Here is a 25038-nt window from a genome sequence, read left to right on the forward strand (position 1 = left end):
AGCACACCCCCAATGCCCACCTGTATATTGCACACCCCCACCTGTATACTATACATTGGAGGTATTACACTGAGGTGATTACATTTGGGGGGGAATTACAAAAAATCTCCACCAACCACCTCCACCGTATACATGGGCAGGGCAAAGGGGGTGGAGTTGGAGTGGAGTTGGGGAGGAGCCAAGGGGGCGGCAAAATTAGGTTTCGCCTAGGGTGTCGAAAATCCTTGCACCAGCCCTGTGTGTGTATATATATATATATATATATATATATATATATATATATACTGAGCAAAATTATAACCACAACACTTTTGTGTTTGCCCCTATTTATCATGAGCTGAACTCAAAGATATGACTTTTTCTATGTACACAAAAGGCCTATTTCTCTTAAATATTGTTCACAAATCTGTCTAAATCTGTGTAAGAGAGTACTTCTCCTTTGCCAAGATAATCCATCCACTTCACAGGTGTGTAATATTCAGATGCTGATTAGACAGCATGATTATTGCACAGGTGTGCCTTAGGCTGGCCACAATAAAAGGCCACTCTAAAATGTGCAGTTTTACTGTATTGGGGGGAGGGGGGGGTCTGAAAACCAGTCAGTATCTGGCGTGACCACCATTTGCCACATGCAGTGCAGCACATCTCCTTCGCATAGAGTTGATCAGTTTGTTGATTGTGGCCTGTGCAATGTTGGTCTATTACTCTTCAATGGCTGTGCAAAGTTATTTGATATTGGCAGGAACTGGAACATGCCAATCCAGAGAATCCCAAACATGCTCAATGGGTGACATGTTGGCCATGCAAGAACTGGGATGTTTTAGCTCCCAGGAATTGTGTACAGATCCTTGCAACATGGGGCTGTGCATTATCATGCTGCACCATGAGATGATGGTCCTAGATGAATGGCACACCAATGGGCCTCAGGATCTTGTCCTGAGAGAACACCTCTCCAAAGTGTCAGACGCCATTGAATGTGAGCATTTGCCCATCCAAGTCGGTTACGACGGCGAACTGCAGTCAGGTCAAGACCCCGATGAGGACAATGAGCATGCAGATGAGCTTCCCTGAGACAGTTTCTGACAGTTTGTACAAAAATTCTTTGGTTATGCAAACCAATTGTTGCAGCAGCTGTCCGGGTGGCTGATCTCAGACGATCTTGGAGGTGAAGATGCTGGATGTGGAGGTCCTGGGCTGGCATGGTTACATGTGGTCTGCGGTTGTGAGGTCAGTTGCATTTACTGCCAAATTCTCTGAAACGCCTTTGCAGATGGCTTATGGTAGAGAACTAAACATTCAATTCAAGGGCAACGGCTCTGGAGGACATTCCTGCAGTCAGCATGCCAATTGCACGCTCCCTCAAAATTTGTGACATCTGTGGCATTGTGCTGTGTGATAAAACTGCACATTTTAGATTGACCTTTTATTGTGGCCAGCCTAAGGCACACCTGTGCAATAACCATGCTGTCTAATCCGCATACATGTGAGGTGGATTATCTCAGCAAAGGAGATACATATTACACTAACGCTACTTTATACAGGTAAAGGTACCTTCTATGAGCATCTAAGGTGGGTCATTATATTTAGAAAGTTTCTGACCCTAAGAGTACAATTATCATTTAATAAGGATACGGTATTCTCAGACAAATTTCCACATGTCATGTGACATAAAGTTTCCATGAAAGCGGATCTATCATAAAGCTAACCTACCTCTCATAGAAGCTTTTGAGGAAAGCTGATGTTCCCCAGTCTTTAACAACCAGCTGTTTAAGCCCAGATTTACAGTAAGAGAGCCACTATACCCTTGAGTTGAATATCCTATACCATTTAATCCAAACCAGCACTCAAAGTCCTGATGAAAGAAACACTTTATAACACCTGAAACATGTTGGCTTGTTTTCTTAATCAGACTCTTAGCCCTCTATTTTATGACTTTATATTTTCACTGAGAAAGTAAATCAATGCCTGATCCAGCACCTCCTACCAATACCATTTGAGTTCCCTAAATACATAGGCAACCTATTCGTTTTACACTTGTGTCTTGTGACTTCATGGCAAGGGAGGCTAGTAAGAAGCTAATCTTCACTGCCCTAGAACTGCTATGCAACTTATGAATAGCTTCCATTGTTAGGGGCTCCAAAGACATGTAATTTGCTTTTTGAGAGATCCCTATTCAGTTGTGCGTAGTCTTCCCTATTAAACTTTAATTACTCTTCTGCTCTAGCTTCTAGATTGAACTGCCCTTTTATACTTATTTTTTTCAGGAAGTTAGTGAATATACCTTGCACTGTATAAGTAATCAGCCTAGTTGTCTATATTTACACAGGTAACTATGACACCACATCTAGGAATGTACTGATCTAGTGTTTATTAATCAATACACTGTAAAGAGACAATTGTCAAGTACAGCACTACTTACTGTCCATGCATGTGTGATTAGTACACAACATAAATGATTAATGCTGAACTTTATGCAGGTATAAGACACAAATGAATGCAACAATGTAATCATTAATACATCATTAAATTCTTTTTGTTTTTTAATAATGCAAGCAGTGTAAGTACTTGACTTTGAACTATTATCATCAGCCTGTAAGGCGTAGGCAGGTTTAGCCTTTACTGGTTAGATTCACTGAATATAACCTAGAGAAGAGGTTAAATACTCTTGTAGTGATAAATGTAGACTGGGCTTTTGAAAAAGATGGGAGAAAAAAATAAGTTACCTGCTTCAGCCCCGGAAGATTTTACCCCCTTCCTGACCAGAGCACTTTTTGTGAATCGGCACTCCATTGATTTAACTGACAATTGCACGGCGGTGTGACGTTACACCCAAACAAAATTTACGTCCTTTTTATCCCACAAATGTAGCTTTCTTTTGGTGGTATTTGATCACCCCTGCGGTTTTTATTTTTTGCGCTATAAATAAAAAAAGAGCGTCAATTTTGAAAAAAACTCAATATTTTTTATTTTTGCTATAATAAATATCCCCCAAAAATATATGAAAAAACTATTTTTTTCCTCAGTTTAGGCCGATATGTATTCATTTATATATTTTTTTTAATTCTTTATTTTTCCTTTTTTTGTCATTACAAAACAGTGATATACACCTCTCACCAAACAGTTTTATCCAATCACATTACTTAAAAAAAAAGATATCCCGCTTTGTCTGGCATCCAGACAATTCCCTCCAAAGGAGTGTCAAAAGTTGCCTGTTCCATTTCAATCCATGTTTTTTTATTTTTATGGACACACCAATCCACCACCCTTGCCAGCTGTGAGGCCTGATAATATTTAACTGGATCTGGGACCCCGGTCCCCCCTTTTTCCTTTGGAAGGGATATTCTACTTAATCTTGCTGGTTTTCCAGCCCATATAAAACTCATGAACTCGGATCTAATATCCCTCAAAAATGTTATTGGAATTTATATGGGTATTGTTTGAAACAAATACAACAGCCTTGGCATAACATTAATTTTGATAATATTGCTCCTGCCAAACAATGTGAAAATCTCTCTATTCCAGCACTGAAAATCCAATCTAAGTTGTCGGATCATTGGAGCATAATTCAGCCCAAAAATTCTAGCTTGCTTCTTTGGTATCTTTGTTCCCAAATAGCCGAGCTGTGAGTCTGTCCACTTAAAGGAGAATTGGGAGGCGATCTGATATTGAAGGGTAGAACTCAACTCCACCCCCATCGCCTCCGATTTTTCATAGTTCACCTTAAAATTGGACAGTTCTCCGTATCTACGTGTTTCCTGTACTAGTGGTGGAAGAGATGTCAGGGGGGACGTGATAAAAAACATCAAATCATCCGCATAAGCAGCAACTTTATGTTCTCCACTCTTCGTCCAAATCCATCTCTATTAGCTCTAATCATTCTTAAAAATGGTTCAAGCGTGAGGATGAAAATAATGGGTGATAGCGGGCAACCCTGAGGAGTCCCATTTAATATAGGAAAGGGCTCTGACAGTATATCATTAATCTTGACTCGAGCTGACAGTTTGGAATAGATATTTAATATCAAGCTCTGTGATATGTATTCTTCTACATATTTTTGATAAAAAAATGGCAATAAGCGTATATTGATTGGTTTGCACAAAAGTTATAGCATCTACAAAATAGGGGATAGTTTTATGGCATTTTTATTATAATTTTTTTTTTACTAGTAATGACGGCGATCTGCGTTTTTTTATCAGGACTGCGACATTATGATGGACACGTCGGACAATTTTGACACATTTTTGGGACCATTGACATTTTTACAGCAATCAGTGTTATAAAAATGCATTACTGTGAAATTGTCACTGGCAGGGAAAGGGTTAACACTAGGGGGCAATCAAGGGGTTAATGTGTTCCCTAGTGTGTGTTCTAACTGAAGGGAGGAGTATGTAGGGGAAGAGATAGATCGCTGTTTATGCTCTGTATGAACAGATGATCTGTCACTTCTCCTCTCAGAGAACCGGAAACCTTGTGTTTACACACACAGATCCCGGTTCTCAGTGTGCCCCGATCAATCGCGGCACTCGCATTGGCTCCGTGGGCCACTTAGCCACGGTTTTGTCCATAATGGGATACGTTGACATAACAGGTGGGGGTGTTGATTAGCAAGATATTATATTAGCAAATATAAACTGCTAAATATCTTTTCTCCTCAGCAGTTCAGCAGTATATAGCAGTCTTGTGATTTCTATCAGTTCCTGGTGAAGCTTGTAGGAGGAGTTTTCATACTGCACTGAACTGTGCTATGAGGTTGCAGTGCTGCTGACCCTCTGTCTGGACAAGCATGGGCGTCCGCAAATACGGGCAAGGTGGGGCAGTTGCCCCCCCCCCTGGAATCATTAGGTGTTGTTGGCTACTTGGCTGTGTCACCTGGCTGTGTGTTGTGTTTAATGTCTGCCACAGACTTTTTTCCTACATCTGTCACTGTTTCTCTGCTGGCTGCTCTCTGCTGTTTTCACTGTCCAGTGTACACCGCTCCGCAGGTCAGCCTTTCCACTCCTCCTCTTCATTGATTGGCTGCCTGTGTAGTGTAGGTGTGTCACTCTCACTCACATCGTGTTGTTGTGGATCCGCCCACTCAAGCTGCCGACAAGCCGAGTGATATGCTGGCCTGACACTGGCAGTCTGTGAGCCGCCCAGCCCAGTTACTGTATATTCTGCTATCTGCTGTGCTGTGCCTGTGCATGCATAGGCAACAAGAACAGCAAGAAACCACAGGTAACATCAGTTAGCATGATCCCAGTGTTCTCCACTCCCCCCGTTCACCCCCCAGTGCTTCCCCCCTGTTCTCCCCCCAGTGCTCTCCCCCTGTTCTCCCCCCCACAGTGCTCTCCACTCCCCCCAGTGCTCTCCCCCTTGTCCCCCCCAGTGCTCTCCTCCACCACACTCTCCTGCCCCCCCCCCCACAGTTTTCTCCTCCCTGCTCTTGCTGCCCCCCCCCTGCTCTCCAGCTCTCCCCATCCTTCTCTAGCCACCATCCCAGTGCTCTCCCCCCCTGTTCCCCCCAGTGCTCTCCACTCCGCCCAGTGCTCCTCCCCCCTGTTCTCCCCACCACAGTGATGTCCACTCCCCCCAGTCCTCTCCCCTCTGTGCTCTCCCCCCGTTCTCCTTCCCAGTGCACTCCCCCCTATTCTTCCCCCACCCAGTGCCCTCCACTCCCCACTGTTCTTTCTCCCCCCAGAGCTCCCCCCCAGTGCTCTTCACCTGTTCTTCCCCCCCCAGTGCTCTCCCCCCAATGCTCTCCACCCCCCCAGTGCTCTCCCCCCTGTTCTTTCTCCCCCCAGCTCTCCCCATCACTCTCCAGCCCCCACCCCAGTGCTCTCCAGCCCCCCCAGTGCTCTCTACCCTCCGTGCTCTCCACCCCTGTTCTTTTTGGCTCCCCTCAGCACTCTCCACTCCCCACCCCTGTACTCTCCACTCCCCCCTGCTCTTTGTACCCCCCCAGTACTCTCCAGCCCCCATGCTTTCCATCCCTGTTTTTCTGCCCCCCCCCCAGTGCTCTTCACCACCCCACACTCTTAGCCCCCCAGTGCTCTCAGCCTACCATGCTCTCTACCCCTTTTCTTATTGCCCCCCCCCCCCCCAGTGCTCTCAAGTTCCCTCCCAGCGCTCTCCGCTCCCCACCCCTGTGATCTCCACCCATGTGTTCTCCAACCCTGCCAGTACTCTTTGCTCCCCCTTCTGAGGATGGCTGAAGGTGCAGGTGGCCAGGGACCACTCCATCTCACAGCAGACAGATCCTCCGGAAGGAGCACCGTCCCCATTCAAAACGAGAACAGACCCTGCCTGCTGCTGGTCGTCATGGATATCCTGCTGGCATGCAAGGTACCGTATCAAGCATCAACAACACACCTTCCCACAGACAGGGACTGCAGACTGGGACATGGGGCACAGGAGGGGCTGCAATGATGGGCACAGTGAGACTGCATTCATGGCACAGTAAAGCTGCATTTGATGGACACAGTGAGGCTGCATTTGATGGACACAGTGAGGCTGCATTTGATGGGCACAATGAGGCTGCATTGGTCGGCACAGTGAGGCTGCATTTGATGGGCACTGGTGAGGCTGCATTGAACTCTTGCATCAAGTCTGCAGTCTCTGACCATCTCCTGTAGCATGTCTGCAGTCTCTGAAGGAGTCTGGAGAGGAGTCAAGAGTGGGAGCACCGCCGCGATCGGGGCCATGGGAGAAGTCAGACTTGTGTGGACTGTGGACAGGAGACTACAGGATAAAACAACAGATATGGCAACAACAGATGTATTGCAATGTAAAAAGATGTACATTCTCTAGGTTATATGGGCCTGGTACACAGCCGCCAGAGTAAATTCCAATACAAAGTGAAGATGAATTATCTGTTATATAACACATATGTATTACCAGTGGAAAGATTTTCATGAGATTGTCGAAAAGGGGCGGAGCATGAGTGGCCTTAAAATGGTGCCCCCCCTTGGAAAAAGTTCTGCGGATGCCCATGTGGACAAGTGTGCTTATCACATGCACTCTTCCAAGAAAAAAAAAACCTCTTTAGCAATACACACTATACTGAGCATGTGCATCCTGACTCCAAAGGCTCCCATCTGGACTTGTCCAGGGGGATCGTGCAGGGAGTGGAGGATCTGTGCATACAAGATCAAGCAGCCTTTTTACACAATGCAGAGGATTAACCCCTTAGGTTCCACAGTGAGTATAACAAGCAAAAAATAAAAAAAATATCTTTATTTGCAAATATTAAAAACAAAATTCTGGGGCACAACATACCACTGTACAGTGGCAGGTAGGTAGAACGTTTCGAAGCAATACAGTGCTTTAGTATCATTAAAGTGATACTAAGCACACATTGTTTAATTTACATTGTCTATTGTATTTCTGTATGAGGATGGTGGCACTGTAATTATTTTAATTTAAAAAAAAAATTAAGTACCTTTTTCCAAATCCATACACATTTCGATTTCACATGACCCAGATTTCCCCAGCCTGTCTGCAGGCTTCTAGTCCTCTGCTATTGGTCACATGTTCAAAATAAAAAAACAGGCTTTGAAATACAGAGTAAAATTTAATTAATAATATCAATAAACTGTTTTGAATTGGCATACAGATATATTTGAAATCAAATCTTTATTATTTTGTGGGCAGATTTCTGCCAGTCATAGGTGCACCCCTTCAGCCTGTGTCTTAGAATAAGAGGGAGGTGAATCCTCCATTATCCTACATGTAATATCCTGCCCCCTTCTGTTTAGCTAGTTAGTGGGCATGGAGGAGGAGGAAGGGAGGGAGTGTGCTGTCATTTACCACCGTGTATACACCTACATGTGTAACTTTATACTCACATGGGCTGCTAAAAAGTGCTAGGGAAGAAATGGTCAGCATAGAAACTCGCTGAAAACTGAGCATGTGCAGAGTTGCCATCACAGCTGCAAAATCTCTAGTTGAATTAGGGACATTAAAAAAGAGAGCAAAGATAGAGAGTAGCAGGGGGATCAACCAGTTCTTTTTTGCAGATTACAGAAAACGAATCTCATAGTCACTGAGTGAGTATGAACAGCATGTAAGTCATTTATTGATAATTTTTTTATGATGTGGGTTTAGTGACACTTTGGGGGTTATTTACAAAAGTCAAAAATTCTTTGCACTGCAAGTGCACTTGGAAGTGCAGTCGCTGTAAATCTAAGGGGTAGATCTGAAATGAGGGGAAGCTCTGCTGATTTTATCATCCAATCACGTGCAAGCTAAAATGCTGTTTTTTATTTTCCTTGCATGTCCCCCTTGAATCTTCAGCGACTTTACTTCAAAGTGCACTGGTAGTGCAAAGTGGATTTTCCTTTAGTAAATAACCAAAAACCCTGCAACCTGCATAACACTGCCTGCTAAAGTGCTGTGTCACATCAAAGCAATGAACTTCACATTATGCATGGTACCCTGATCGTACCTGTGTGACTTGATGTCAAGGACAATAATTCACAGTTTTTCATTGGCTCACATGAACATATACTATTGACAGCTAAAGCAACATGTGTAATGAAGGTTGATAGAGATGTGTGTAAGGGTGAGGCTGATTTTACCATCATTGCATTTGCAATGCACTGTCTAAGGCAGCACTGCTTTAGTCCCCACTACAGCCTCCCCAAAGGAAAGAATGACTTTTCCTGAAATTCGGTTTTGCCCTTCCTATTGACAGCTCGGAGGCTTGGGGATTGGCCACTCCTATACCAAGCACTGCATTCTGGGAGTGAACTGAAGAACAAGCACCTGTCTTCCATACCTGGCAGTTGACAGGAACAGTGCGTTAATACACCAGAGAATGCCTAACATGCTGTGCGTTGATGATTTTATTAGAGGCTTGCTTTAAACTAGTCCAATGTAATCAAATGGTTTAGGATGAGAAAGGGTCACACAGTGAATTCATCTATTATTCATTACAGGTACTTATATAGCACTGCCAATTTACACAGCGCTTTGCATACTGCAGGGATATGCAATTAACGGACCTCCAGCTGCTGCAAAACTACAAGTCCCATCATGCCTCTGCCTCTGGGTGTCATGCTTGTGGCTGCCAGAGTCTTGCTATGCCTCATGGGACTTGTAGTTCTGCAACAGCTGGAGGTCTGCTAATTGCATATCTCTGGCATACTGTATATATTGTACATTCACATCAGTCCCTGCTCTCAAGGAGCTTACATTCTAAGGTTCCTACACTCACATTCATACATACACATACTAGGGCCAATTTAGACAGGAACCAATAGCCTACAAACATGCATAGGTGTGTGCACAGGGTGTGTCGGGTGTGCCTGGGCACACCCTAATGCCCAGGCACACCTGACAAAAGCCAGGGCTTTTTTGCTGTCAGAATGTGTAAGAAGTCTTTTTCGGCACCTCTGCCTAGTGACACTGGTAGCTGCAAGTGAGACTGTTTGTCATTTGGATGTGTAACTCTTGTGAGCACTGCAGCCACCAGCTGCGGAGTAAGGAGGCAGTTTGACGCATTTTCCAATACTGACTTTGTAGTTCCGGCTACAACATCCCTGACAGCTAAATATCACTCAACCGTCCGCTGTCAGAGATGCTGTAGCCAGAAATACAGAGGCAGCATTAGATAATTCCCAACTGCTTACATCACAGCAATGGCTGCAGTCCTCACAGGAGTTAGTTACCCCCCCATCCTATGCCTTGTGTTGCCAGAGGCAGCAGTCAGGGAAAAATGGTCTTTCTTCTTGGGTTTCTGTCTGGGGCTTTCACAGCTCCAGTAAAGGTGGGCGGAGCGGGAAGAGATCATCAGATGGGCGGAGCAGTAAGAGAACTTCAGGTGGGTGGAGCAGGAAGAGATCATCAGATGGGCGGAGCAGGAAGAGATCTTCAGGTGGGCGGAGCAGGAAGAGATCATCAGGTGGGCAGAGCAGGAAGAGATCACCACAGTGCAGCCCCTTCCTGCCCAGCACAGAGCACAGCTCTCCCTGGGACTGACTGAAGGTCTCAGAGGACAGATGGCAGCCTTTTCCTGTGGGCACTGACCTTCTCTGCCTTCTACTGTACACCATATAATGCTGAGCTATAAACAGAACCAGTTTACTGAATGAGAAAGTGACATTCCTAAACAGGTTAAGATTTACTGGGACTTCTGAAGTGCTACATAAGATGTATTCCCATACACATGATACATGGCTCCCAACGGTCCCTGATTTGGAGCATTCTTTGGTCTGATCTCTATAGTTGTATATAAAATGCACTTTGGATCTTTCAAAAAGTGTTTTCCAGTGCTAAACCTTTCATCCAAATTCTAAATTGCTGCATTTGTAGGTTTTAAAAGCCAAGGAATAGTATTGGTGAAAAAAAGTCCCTGTGGATTTACTTAACCTTTTTTTGGTTAATTCCCCTTTAAGGAAGTGTGGCAGTGGGCGTGTCCTATGCCTACATACATTTGGTAGTAGGTGTCCCTCATTCCCATCTCAAAATGTTTGGAGGTATGCATTATATCTTATTAAAATCATAATTTTTTTAGCCACTTAAGGACCGGGCCTATTTTTCAGACTCGGTTTTTACAAGTTAAAATATTTTTTTTTGCTAGAAAATTATTTAGAACCTTAGATACTTAGATATTTTTTTCTAACACCCTAGAGAATAAAATGGCAGTTGTTGCAATACTTTCTGTCACACCTGCGCAGCAGTCTTACAAGTGCACTTTTGTGCCCGCCTGTGGAATGGCGACAAACTTTTACCCTTAAGAATCTCCATAGGCGTGCCACTGAGAGCCTGAGCCAGCCACTTCCCACCCCTCCACAGTCCAGCGCTCCAGTGAGCACGGGGGGGGGGGGGGCAGAGCGGAGAGCTGCTGATTGACAGTCACCAGCTCTCTGCTCGGGGAGCTGTGAGAACTGAGCCATCAGTGATGTTTGATCGCTCGTTTCTCAGTGCAGAGGCACCGGGGGACAGATACAGCATTGGACTGATGCTGCATCCACCTAGGTAAGTATGAATCAGTAAAAAAAGAAAAAACATCTCTTTTAACATCATCACGTACCATAGAAGGACATTAACCATAGAGGGATGAGGAGGCTGTGACCACAGCCAGTAAATTAGAAGCTGAAGGGAACAAGTCACAGCAGTGAAGGGAGCCTGCTGGAGAAAGGAATAAGGTAAAGCTGTGTACACACAGATTGAGATTCGTCCAGTTGAACAGGAATCACTTAAATATCTGTTTGTGTGTAGCCCTTTCTGTCATTAGATCAGCTTCTCTTGAACAGCTGGAAACCTTGTCAATTAGTGGCTTGCAGCCAATCAGCTGCAGCACTAATTAGTGTATTCTGACAGTGGGGAGTCCCCGCTGTCAAAATACAATGTCCCAGTAGTGGGGATTCCTGCATCTACATCACTTGTATAGATGCAAGAACCTGTCAGCTAGCGATCTGAACAAAAAATCCTGTGCATGTGTACCAACGTAAAGGTAACGATGTCGGGTTAAATCCAAACATGCTGAGCCCAATCGCTAGTTAAAGGATGAGCTCAGCTCACCTTTTAGAACACGTTATACCCGTATACCGAGTGTAACATGTTCTAGTTGCCCCCTCTCCTCCTCTGGCCCCATTCACACCTCGGCGTTTTCTAGCTTGAAGCCTGAAGCTCCAAAACACTAGAGGAGAAACAATCAATTATTCTCTATGGAGATGCTTCACATCTCCACTCCATGTCGCCTGAAGCTCAAAAAATTTATGGAGCTTTTTTTTTAGCTCATTTCAGGCAGATTTTGACTTTTTTCTGCTTTTTACATTGGTGACCTATACAAAATCGCAGCAAAAAAACTGTCAAAAAATGTGGTAAAATACGTGGCTAAATTGCAGTAAAAATGCGCAACTTTCTGCCTGAAAATGATATGCTCAGGTGTGAATGCAGCCTAAATTCATAGGAATTTGAGAATGCATAAATGAGCATTTAACTCACACAGTATGGAGGGCCCTACTACAAGGATGGATTTTTTTTTTTTTAAGATGAACAAGAATGTCAAAGAAGACACTTGGGTCAGGCAGGCACAAAAATGTGTGGTTTTATGTATATATGTGAGTGTTTGTGTGTGTGTATACCATATATATAGTGTGTGTGTATATATGTATATAAAAAAATAATATATATATATATATATATATATATATATATATATATATATATATATATATATATATATATATATATATATATATATATACCAAAAAAGAGAGAGGCACTCACGGGTCTTAAAAGGTGAATGCACGATGGCAGTTTAACGGCTTCAGCAACCACTTCAGAAGATTTTACCCCCTTCCTGACCAGAGCACTTTTTGCGATTCGGCACTGTGTTGCTTTAACTGACAATTGCGCTGCCGTGCGACGTTGCACCCAAACAAAATTGACGTCTTTTTTTTCCCACAAATAGAGCTTTCTTTTGGAGGTATTTGATCACCTCTGCGGTTTTTATTTTTTGCGTTATAAACAAAAAAAGAGCGACAATTGAAAAAAACGCATTATATTTTACTTTTTGTTATAATATATATCCCCCAAAAATATAGAAAAAAACTATTTTTTTCCTCAGTTTAGGCCGATATGTATTCTTCTATATATTTTTGATAAAAAAATCGCAATAAGCTTATATTCAAAAAGAATGCCGGCAACTCGATTGCTTCTTCTTAAATCTTTATTGAGCACAAACAGCAGTGCGACATCAAAACGCTAACATGTTTCGGCAAAAGCCTTCCTCATAGCATACAGATTTACAATAAAATAGTTTATAAAAAGTTTTATAAAAAGTTTATATAGGAAAAGGTGTCCATTCCTCCAAAAGAAGAAAGGGGGCGGTAAAATCATGGTTGCTAGAACCAGAGAAAAGGGGGGAGGAAAAGAATGGAAACACACACTGAAAACTCTAGGGCAAACAATTAGTAACCCCCTGTGGAATCAAATAATATTATTTCCGAAACAAGTTCACATCTATTCTACTGTTCATTCCACTATTAAATCGAGTATTCAATCTGTGTATCCACCCCGCCTCCCGCTGAAGTAGGGTATGATGTGTATCCCCACCAACAGATCTTCTCACCTGTTCCAGACCGCAAAACGAAAAGGATTCCAGATTACCACCATGAACTGTTCTAAAATGTTTAGATACATTTGAAATATTTTTTGCATTGCTATTTAGAGTGTGATTGTAGTGTTCTGATATTCGAATACGTAGATTGCGGATAGTGCACCCCACATACTCTACTTTACAAGTACTGCAATCAATTAGGTAGACAATCATCTTTGAGTTACAATTTATAAAACTTTTTTCTGAATATGTTCTACCTGTTGAAAAAGAAATGACAGACAGGGAGTCCCGGAGCAGAGCAGTAGCGCAGGGACAGCATGACATGTGCGGACTGCACAGTCACGCTGTCAGGGGGGAGGCTGAGGCATGTTCCCTTTAAGAAAAGGGGAGGTGCCTCAGCAGGAGAAAAGCTGTTTGCCGGGAGAGGAAGGAGGCAAGGGGAGGAAGTGACGTCAGTCGTGAGCGGCGGGGAGAGAGATTCCCACCCACCCTCCCTTATGTAGAGTGTATTTAATAGGGGCAGTAGTGGCAGTGGTTTGGGTCTGTGAGGAGGAGGAGGAGATGTATGTTATATGGAGATATAACATGGTTGTTACCCAGCTGGGGTATCAGGTACCTTCCGGTTACAAGGGGTTAACCAGGAAGGGGTGGAAAAGGTAGGTCACTGCGAAGGTTGGGTACCGTCTTACAGTCAGGGGTTTGCGACTGGAGACCTAAAAGTTGATACAAAGTTTGTCGCAGTGACCAGTGGTGTGTGTTCCCCCTCCAAGACCCATAAAAAGTACAGAAAAGGTTATTATAAAGTTTATTTTAAAATGTTATTTATTTATGTTTATGTTAATTTTGTTAATAAAAGGCCGGCAAGGCCATTTACTCCAATACCTTGTTACGTTTTTTGTGGGGAGGGATTGGAGATTTTATTAGGGGGATGGAAGAGACTGGGGGATAAGTCCTTCACATGTCATGCTTTTTCTGTGTCTTTTCCACTGTTTACAGGTGTTATAACCACAGGGATAGCAGCCCACTGTGCCCAACCATGAAATGGAAGGGGAAGTGGAAGGAAATAGAGAAGGCGAAAGCATAGTACCCAAAGTAGGAGCTTTTCTACTGGACAAAACTGCACCCCTGTCTTAAAATATGATGCAAAGTTTTATCCGCATATAGGACAGGGAGGCAGTGTTTTATGATAGAAAAAATCTGATTGTATTGTTGTGAGTAAGTGGTCACAAAGTAAACACCTCTCCTCCCACTGGACCGTGCCTTCTTACTGATAGACAATTTTGAAAAAAAACATATTTTTTTTTACTTTTTATATTCCCCAAAAATATATAAAAAAAACAATTTTTTTCCTCAGTTTAGGCCGATGTGTATTCTTCTACATATTTTTGATTTAAAAAAAATCGCAATAAGCGTATATTGATCGGCGGCACTCGCATCGGCTCTGTGGGCGAGCAAGGGGCACGCGCCCCAGTGGGAAAAAACGGAACCGACGTAACATGACAGCGATTTGTGCAGCCGAGCCATGTTGCTGCAATACAACTACGGCGGCTGGTCGGCAAGCAGTAATTTGATGTTTCGACAAGGCACAAGCTCGTCTTCCTCAGGATGAGCTTGTGCCTTGTCGAAACGTCAAATTATACCGTCATCGTCCGTTCACCTTTCAAGACCCATGAGTGCCGCTCTTTTTTGGTTTAACACTACAGTCTTTGCTGTGCAACCAGGCCCATTTTTTATCCCTGATTTGTGTGCGGTGACAACCATTGGATATTATATAAATCAGGAGTCTCAAACTGGCGGCCCTCCAGCTGTTGCAAAACTACAAGTCCCATCATGCCTCTGCCTGTGGGAGTCATGCTTGTAACTGTCAGCCTTGCAATGCCTCATGGGAATTGTCGTTTCTCAACAGCTGGAAGGCCGCCAGTTTGAGACCCCTGATATAAATATATTAGCTCAAACCTCTTATGTGTGCCACTGATAATAAATGTTTGTAGATACAGGATCTCAGTACAGTACACCCCTCACATTTTTGTAAATATTTTATTCTATCTTTTCATGTGACAACACTGAAGAAATGACACTTTGCTACAATGTAAAGTAGTGAGTGTACAGATGGTGTAACAGTGTAAATTTGCTGTCCCCTCAAAATAACTCAACACACAGTCATTAATGTCTAAACCACTGGCAACAAAAGTGAGTACACCCCTAAGTGAAAACGTTCAAACTGGGCCAAATTAGCTATTTTACCTCCCCGGTGACTTGTTAGTGTTACAAGGTCTCAGGTGTGAATGAGGAGCAGATGTGTTAAATTAAATCTCACTCTCTCATACTGGTCACTGGAAGTTCAACATGGCACCTCATGGCAAAGAACTCTCTGAGGATCTGAAAAAAGGATTGTTTCTCTACATAAAGATGGCCTAGGCTATAAAAAGATAGCCAAGACCCTGAAATTGAGCTGCAGCACGGTGGCCAAGACCATACAGCGGTTTAACAGGACAAGTTCCACTCAGAACAGGCCTCACCATGGTCGACCAAACCAGCGGTTTAAACATAAATGGCTGTGTCTTGAGTTATTTTGAGGGGACAGCAAATTTACACTGTTATACAAGCTGTACACTCGCTACTTTACATTGTAGCAAAGTGTCATTTATTTACAAAAATGTCAGGGGTATACGCACTTTTGTGAGATACTGTATATATTTTCCTTACACTACAGGGTAACGTAGTCAGAATGCTCACCTGCCAACTCAGTATAAATGAGTGTGTTTAGCTGAACACACCTAGATTTACAACCTTTGATTACCTTTGGAATACTCCACAATCGAGTGTTGCTATTTAAAACTTGAATAATCACAGTTGAATGTGTATATTATAAATGGCAATAGGCACATATAACATGCCCCTGTCGAAGACATATGTGTCGAAACGCGTCGGGCTAGCTGTTGGCACCCCACATTGCTTTTACTTTTACTTTTACCTTATTGCTTTGTGATCACTAAGTCATTAGTTACTTTTTTGACTTTTAATAAATTACCATTTTTTATCGCCTGACCCACACCATGTGGAGCTCTTTCTTCCTTTTTTCTTTTTTGGTCTAAACCCTTAAAACACCTTCCCCTTCACCTTGGGGCATTTGGAGTATCGGTGTGCAGTGGGCCATATCTGAGTTGGATTTCCAAACCATTCTGAAGTTCCATCGGTGAGATTCATCATTGGGCATACGGTCTTTTGGAGTTTCCCCACCAGGCTGACGGACCTCCTTCGATCCACTCCTCGGTCCCAGATTGTGACCCCAAGCTTTATTGACTCAACTGTCATACGACTGTGTGAGTCCAACAGATTTGGTAAGAAGTATCCATCTATTTCTCCTAATGTTTCCAGACAAGCTGATGTACATGGACATATTCATTTAATAGGATTTGCCTCTTATTTTGATACGGTCTGACCATCTTTGTGCCAGCTCTCCCACGGAAGCTTATATCCACTCTTTGGACTTTATTTTGCTCGTTTATAATATTTATATGATCTTTGTTATATGATCATTCTTTTAACACATGTTGATTACATTTATCACTTTAGAAGCGCTACACTATTTTTTACTTTTTGTTTGTTGAACTTTGTTTGTTTAAGTGTTGGCTGCTGTGCTTTTTATGTACATTTGATTCTAGCGCAGTGTTTTCCCCCTATTCCTACATATAACATGATATTTTCTTATTACTTGACTATTTTTCCTCCTTCATAAAATTAAAAGAGAAGTATGGCCAAAACTTGTCACAAGAGTGCACTTCCTTTTGCACTTCTGTGACCTAGAATCTTTCCTGTGACAGTTAAAAACCATAGAGCCAGTACAGAACCAACAATATTATCAGGATCAACCCAGATGACTGACCAACAGTGCAGTGCTGGGAATCTGAGCCAGCCACTCCTGCCCCTTCCCCAGTTCCAGACAGCACTGGAGGGGTAGAGCACAGAGCGAAGGGGACAGCTGCAACTATATAGGTGAGTACATGTGATTTTTTTATTTTATTTCTTACACTTTAGCACTTTAGCTAGCTTTATACATACATTATCTCACAAAAGTGAGTACACCCCTAAGTGAAAATGCCCAAATTGGGCCCAAAGTGTCAATATTTTGTGTGTTCACCATTATTTTCCAGCACTGTCTTAACCCTCTTGGGCATGGAGTTCACCAGAGCTTCACAGGTTGCCATTGGAGTCCTCTTCTAAATCTCCATGATGACATCACGGAGCTGGTGGAGGTTAGAGAGCTTGCGCTCCTCCACCTTCCGTTTGAGGATGCCACACAGATGCTCAATAGGGGTTAGGTCTAGAGACATGCTTGGCCAGTCCATCACTTTTACCCTCAGCTTCTTTAGTAAGGCAGTGGTCATCTTGGAGGTGTGTTTGGTGTTGTTCTCATGTTGGAATACTGCCCTGCGGCCCAGTCTCCGAAGGGAGGGATCATGTTCTGCTTCAGTATGTTACAGTACATGTTGGCATTCATGGTTCCCTCAATGAACAATAGCTCCTCAGTGCCAACAGCACTCATGCAGCCCCAGACACTCCCACCACCATACTTGACTGGAGGCAAGACACACTTGTTTTTTGTACTCCTCACCTGGTTGCCGCCACATCTGCTTGACACCACCTGAACCAATTAAGTTTATCTTGGTCTCATCAGACCTCCAGTAATCCATGTCCTTAGTCTGCTTGTCTTCAGCAAACTGTTTGGGGGCTTTCTTGTGCATCAGCTTTAGAAGAGGCTTCCTTCTTGAACGACAGTTATAGACCAATTTGATGCAGTGTGTGGCGTATGGTCTTGGCACTGACAGGCTGACCCCCCACCCCTTAACTTCTGCAGCAATGCTGGCAGCCCTCATACATCTAGTTCCCAAAAACAACCTCTGGATATGACGCTGAGCACGTGACATCAACTTCTTTGGTCAACCATGGTGAAGCCTGTTCTGAGTGCAATCTCTTCTGTATGTGTATGGTCTTGGCCACTGTGCTGCAGCTCAGTTTCAGGGTCTTTGCAATCTTCTTATAGCCTAGGCCATCTTTATGTAGAGCAACAATTCTTTTTTTTTAGATCCTCAGAGAGTTCTTTGCCATGAGATGCCATGTTGAATCTCCAGTGACCAGTATGAGAAAGTGAGACCAATAACACCAAATTTAACACACCTGCTCCTCATTCCCACCTGAGACCCTGTAACACCAATGAGTCACATGACACCAGGGAGGGAAAATAGTTAATTTGGCCCAAGTTGGACATTTTCACTTAGGGGTGTACTCATTTTTGTTGCCAGCAGTTTAGACATGAATGGCTGTGTGCTGAGTTATTTTGAGGGGACAGCAAATTTACACTGTTATACAAGCTGTACACTCACTACTTTACATTGTAGAAAAGTGTCATTTCTTCAGTATTGTCACATGAAAAGATCTAATAAAATATTTACAGAAATGTGAGGGGTGTACTCACTTTTGTGAGATACTGTATGTATGAGATACTACGATTATACACTATGTTCAGTAAATCCAAAAACAAGTCAAATTTCATAAAACAAATGTAAGCATTCGGTACAATAGAAAATCACTTTGAGCTGATGTAATTTTTTACCCTTTCTACTGTAGCGGCCATAACACGTTGCAGGCCGGTCTTGACTTAATGGGCTTACCGTTTACAGACTAGACAGGTCCATCAGGGGCCACTGACAGGAACATTTTGCAGGGGTCAAACACCCCGTGACCGGGACCCCTCATGGGGCTACCACGGTCCTGCAACCAGAACAGATCACACGGGTCTCACGACCAACTCCGGAACCCTGAACACGTGACCCACACCTGTTTAAGTACCCCCTCCCAGACTCCACAGTGGGCCCCGACACTCCCGCTGATTGGCTCCGAGAGGGCCGATACCAAAACATCCAACCAGACTTGGTTCTAGCCTGTCATGTGCACCTCACCATCCACATGACCAGGCAGAACCTTTAAACGTAACCTTTAAACATAGCCTGGCCAGACTGGTGTTAGGCCTACCTACAATAATTAACCCTCAGGACCTTTATTGTCCTGAGGTCAAAAAACTAAATTTACAATGCGTGTGACATTTGATCCCAAATGTCATCCGCTACACTACATTATTACTTGACTTTATAAGGTCACAAAATGTTATACTGAAGACTAGAGCTGATTTGGAGTTGGCAGTTATGCAGTTCATTTCCATTAAGTAATGTATGCCATACATAGGCAAATATCTGCATTGCTTGGGGATGTTTTGATCCTATCTGAAGATCTCCAGTTGACTTAAAATAACTTGCCCAGACATTTCTCTGCAATACTCATCTCATCCTCAGGCTGTCACCTGCAGAAGCTATGCCATGAGCTGTCAGTGGGTTGAATGAATCACCACATCGGTCGGGGCTCAGAATACAATACTGTAATATTAAAGACCGTGCCAACACAGGGAAAAAAGGAAGACGGGGTAGTTAAAAAAAGTGTTTTATTATATAGCAGAAACAGGCAGGGGCGGACTGACAACTCATGGGGTCCCCGGGCAATCGGAGATTATGGGGCCACACAGTATACAGTCACACAGTATACACAGACATGTACACACAGTATACACAGACATGTTTCTATTAGGCTGAGAAGGTACTGGAGAGGTGGGGCAGCTATAATCTCAGGATTTTTAGACCAAAGGGATGTCAGTAAGGGATAATTCAGAGACAGATGTAAAAAAACACAGATTTTTACATACTGTTCCTGGTTTTACTGAGGCTGGCAACCCTGATGGGGCCCCCTAGTGGCCCGGGGCCCTCGGGCAGTGCCAAGTGGCTGAATGGTCAGTCCGCCCCTGGAAACAGGTGCTTCCAGTGATTGGGAACACTCATTACTACACACGGATTCTCTACCTTATTTGAAAATTTCTGTGTGAACCAACACTAGTCCTTCCCTTTTACATTGTGTAGTAGACTACAAGTGACTCCAGCAGCTCTGCAATGTGGATTTTTATCCTTTGTTAGACATCTGCTTAACTGCCTATGACTTATTAAATGAATGTTATGGACAAAAATATTTTTTTATCACATGCGTTGTTTTGTATGTGATATTTAGGCTAAAATTGCCTGAGAGACTTTACAATTTGACTATCCCATTTAACAGTGCCTGTGCATAGGGGCCATTGTAAGCACTTTATTGCACCCTTATATCCCATCACAGCTTTTGAATAATTGATAGATCACAGCTGTGAAATCTGTGTAAAAATCAACATATGCAGACCATAGACAGTGCAAATTACTTTCCTGCAACCACAGTTGAAGCTGTCCCTGCCTGGAGAAGACAGTGATTATTTTATTGCTAGCGGCTATAGCAGTCACTAACGATAATCACAAGTAAATCCGGCAGGCTGGTTGTACCTATGTTAATCGATCAACATTCAGCCTACCCATACACAGTTTAAAACTTGGCCAGTTCCTGCTGAACTGGCTGAGATTCGGGCCGTCTATGGCTGGCCTTAGTCTTTAGAAATTTTCCCAGGGACAAAGACATCATCCTTCTTTTCACAATTGGCTAGAATTATTCTTTTCGTTTTTGTATTGCCTGACACATCAATATACTACAGTGCCTTGAAAAAGTATTCATACCCCATGAAATTTTCCACATTTTGTCATGTTACAACCAAAAACATAAATGTATTTTATTGGGATGTTATGTGATTGACCAACACAAAGTGGCACATAATCGTAAAGCGGAAGGAAACTGATAAATGGTTTTCAAAATTTTTTACAAATAAATATGTGAAAAGTGTGGCATGCATTTGTATTCAGCCCCTCGAGTCAATACTTTGTAGAACCACCGTTCACTGCAATTGTCTTTTTGGGGATGTCTCTACCAGCTTTGCACATCTAGTAAAAAATTTTGCCCATTCTTCTTTGCAAAATATCTCAGGCTCTGTCAGATTGGATGGAGAGCATCTGTGAGCAGCAATTTTCAAGTCTTGTCACAGATTCTCAATTGAATTTAGGTCTGGACTTTGACTGGGCCATTCTAACACATGAATATGCTTTGATCTAAACCATTCCATTGTAGCTCTGGCCTTATATTTAGGGTCGTTGTCCTGCTGGAAGGTGAACCTCTGCCCCAGTCTCAAGTCTTTTGCAGACTCACCAGCTTTCTTCTAAGATTGCCCTGTATTTGGCTCCATCCATCTTCTCATCAACTCTGACCAGCATCCCCATCCCTGCTGAAGAAAAGTATCCCCACAACATGATGCTGCCACCACCATGTTTCGTGGTGGGGATGGTGTGTTCAGGGTGATGTGCAGTGTTAGTTTTCTGCCACAAATAGCTTTTTGCTTTTAGGCCAAAAAGTTCCATTTTGGTCTCTTCCTGCACTCTTCCATAAAGGCCAGATTTGTGGAGTGCGTGACTAATAGTTGTGCTGTGGACAGATCCTCCCACCTGAGCTGGGGATCTCTGCAGCTCCTCCAGAGTTACTATGGGCCTCTTGGCTGCTTCTCTGATTAATGCTCTCCTTGCCCGGCCTGTCAGTTTAGGTAAACAACCATGTCTTGGTAGATTTGCAGTTGTGCCATCCTCTTTCCATTTTCTGGTGATGTATTGAGCAGTGCTCCGTGAGATGTTCAAAGCTTGGGATATTTTTTTTTATAACGTAACCCTTCTTTAAACTTCTCCACAACATTATCCCTGACCTGTCTGGTGTGTTCCTTGGCCTTCATGATGCTGTTTGTTCACTAAGGTCCTCTAACAAACCTCTGAGGGCTTCACAGAACAGCTGTATGTATACTGAGATTAAATTACACACAGGTGGACTCTATTTACTAATTAGGTGACTTCTGAAGACCATTGAAGAAAGGGAGGAGAAATGTGGGACTTTATATGAATAATGCAGCCAAGGAGATAACAGGACAATGTGTATCTGGTGGATAGTACATAATTGATAAGAACCACATATGTTACATAATAGCACATTGCAAAACAAAAAGATAAAGTAAATAGAGTTTATTCCATAGAGATTGATAACATGATAATAGCATGACATGGTAACATGCAAGTTCATATTGTAGGCAAGGATAAAAACCAAACACATTGACATGTATCTCCATGGTATAAAAAATTATGAAAATATTGATTAAATCGATGCACTCCAATAGGCCTAGCATATGTAATATTTATAGGATGATAATCTTGAATTCTATTAAGAAAGGCATCTGATAGCTTGACGCGTTTCATGGTTATTGACACTCATCAGGAGCAGAAGAAAGGCAGGAATCTATAACAATGATATTTAGAATTAAAAATGACAATGGGTAGTTATAATAAGTCCATCTAAACAAGGAAGATGGAAATGATAGAGATATAGGTGACCCTTCTGGTTGGCCTCCGGCTTTCCATGTTTGCACCCAGATCTACAGTTGGTCTGTAGGTATGATTTGATGCATACATATATCTTCATTGTTTCCATCTTCCTTGTTTATATGGATTTATTATAACTACCACCACGTCATTGTAATTTTTAATTCTAAATACCAATGTTATAGACTCCTGCCTTTCTTCTGCTCCTGATGACTGGCAATAGCCACGAAATGCATTGAGCTATCAGATGCCTTTCTTAATACAATTCAAGATTACCATCCTATCAATATTATATATGCTAGGCCTATTAAAGTGTACCGATTTAATCAATATTTTTATAATTTTTTATACCATGGAGATACATAACAATGATTTTGTTTTTTATCCTTGCCCACAATATAAACTTACATATTACCATGTTATGCTATTATCGATCTGTATGGAATAAACTATTTACTTTATCTATTTGTTTTGCAACGTGCTTTTATGTAACATATGTGGTTCTTATCAATTATGTACTACCCACCAGACACACCCTGATGTGTTATCTCCTTGGCTGCATGATTCATATAAAGTGCTAACTGTTTCTTTTTATTAATTCTGAAGGCAATTGGTTCCACTAGATTTTAGTTAAGGGGTATCAGAGTAAAGGGGGCCGAATACAAATGCACGCCAAACTTTTCAGATATATATACTGTGGTGGCGATTTTGAAAGATAATATTTATAGCAAGGAGCTTAAAGGAAACCATTCTGAATGTAGGACTTAATATTTTCAGGTTTATGTGTGTATGTGAGCAGAGGTTTTAATACAGAAGTTTTACTCATGGGAACCATTAAATGTCCCCAGGTGTCCAGTGTATTCCCTTTTGTTTTCCCAATCATCTGTGCAGACAGTGAGGCACCAACTCACCAGGGGACATTAACATGCTAATGTCGGAACTATTTGGGTTTAAAGATAAAAGAAGGTGGCTAATTGTTAGACAAGCTGGCTCCGGACGTTCAGGCCTGATCTAGGGACGTTTCTGGGAGCTTGAGAATTAACCAATCAGAGTATGAGCCATCCTGAACCAATCAGCATGTAGACTTGAGAATCGGCCAATCAGAGGTTGATGCAAACTCAGAGCCAATGGGTGCGTTCCATCTTCTGATTGGCCGAGAATGCATATAAAATAGGGCAAGAGTTAGCTGATGGGTCTCTTGAGTTCTAGACCATGGGGGACGACCGGAAGTCCGTGTAACGTATACTTGTATCTCTTTCTCTCTCTCTGTCTTCATTATGTCTCTTTTCTATTTCTAATTATTTCTTTCTTAGGACTTAACTTGAAATATTCATAAATATATTGAAAGTGTATGTCTGTTGTAACCATATGACCTAAATTATCTTGGCAACCTAAGCAACACTGTACTTGTAACATCACTTGAGTTATATGATAAGTTCTAATTATTCTAAAGTTTCTTTTCTGTATAAATAAAGGTAATTGTTTATCCTTTCACACTGTTATCGTTCATTTTTATTCTTATGTAGACAAAGGTTTAATCACTTATTTCTTGTATCGTTAATCATTTAAGTGAGATAAATATATATAAAATTGAAAGCCATTTATAATTTTCCTTCCACTTCATAATTATGTGCCACTTTGTTGGTCTATTACATAAAATCCCAATAAAATACATTTACCTTTTTGGTTGTAACATGACAAAATGTGGATCATTTCAAGGGTTATGAATACTTTTTAAGGCACTGTATGCGATGGCTGTCAGCCAATGGAAAAAATTATAATTCCAACCAGTTGAGAAAGGATGTTGTCATTCTATCTGGGCAGTGTCACGGTCCCTACCGTGTATTTTGGACAGCCAGGTGTAGTCACGCCTCAAGTGGCTCTGGGTGGTATTGAACTCATGACTGCCAGTAGTTGTTCCCGTTACCTTACCTCTAAGCCACACCTCAGTTCTATTCTGCCTGCTTTCCAGCCATGTCTAGTTTTGCATAAGTACTGTGGGCAATTCTGTTTGTACCTGTCACTCTTGGATCAGCTGTGGCAGGTTACCTAATCAGCTGGGTATAAAACACTGCCTCACTCTGAGGGCTTTGTCAGTTCATTGTCTCTTGTTGCCAAAGGTTCCTGAGTTCCTGAGTTCCAAGACTGACCCCGGCTACCGACCCTGGCTTGTATATCGTTTATTCTGTCTTCTGGAATCCCTGACTACGGCTTTACCTGGACAATCCTTTGGCAAATTCCTGTCAAGCCCCCGTGCACAGATTCACAGCCCAGGTAGCTTATCTGTTTGTTACTGTGGGCTGTGTTTATTTGCAAGGGTGAGCCTACATCTCTGCAACATGGACTCCAATCTAGGTAAGCCCTTACATAATGAACTGACCAACAGGGAGTCCGCAGAGATGTACAGGATGCTCACCTCCCTTGCTCTACAAATCTCCAGCTTGGGCCAGACCATTGCTGAGCTGCAGCAAGAAGTCCGTTTGTTTAGAGGCACAGTACACCCAACCCTGGAACCTGCATGTCCAGAACCGTTTGTTTTGATGCCTGAGAAGTTTGATGGTAATCGTGCATCCTTCTTTTGTTTTAAGATGGATTGTGAGCTGTTGTTTGCCCTTAAGC

Source organism: Lithobates pipiens, unplaced genomic scaffold (assembly GCF_037356315.1).
Source record: "Lithobates pipiens isolate NorthernLeopardFrog02 unplaced genomic scaffold, aLitPip1_a1.2 Scaffold_27, whole genome shotgun sequence".
Lineage (NCBI taxonomy): Eukaryota > Metazoa > Chordata > Amphibia > Anura > Ranidae > Lithobates > Lithobates pipiens.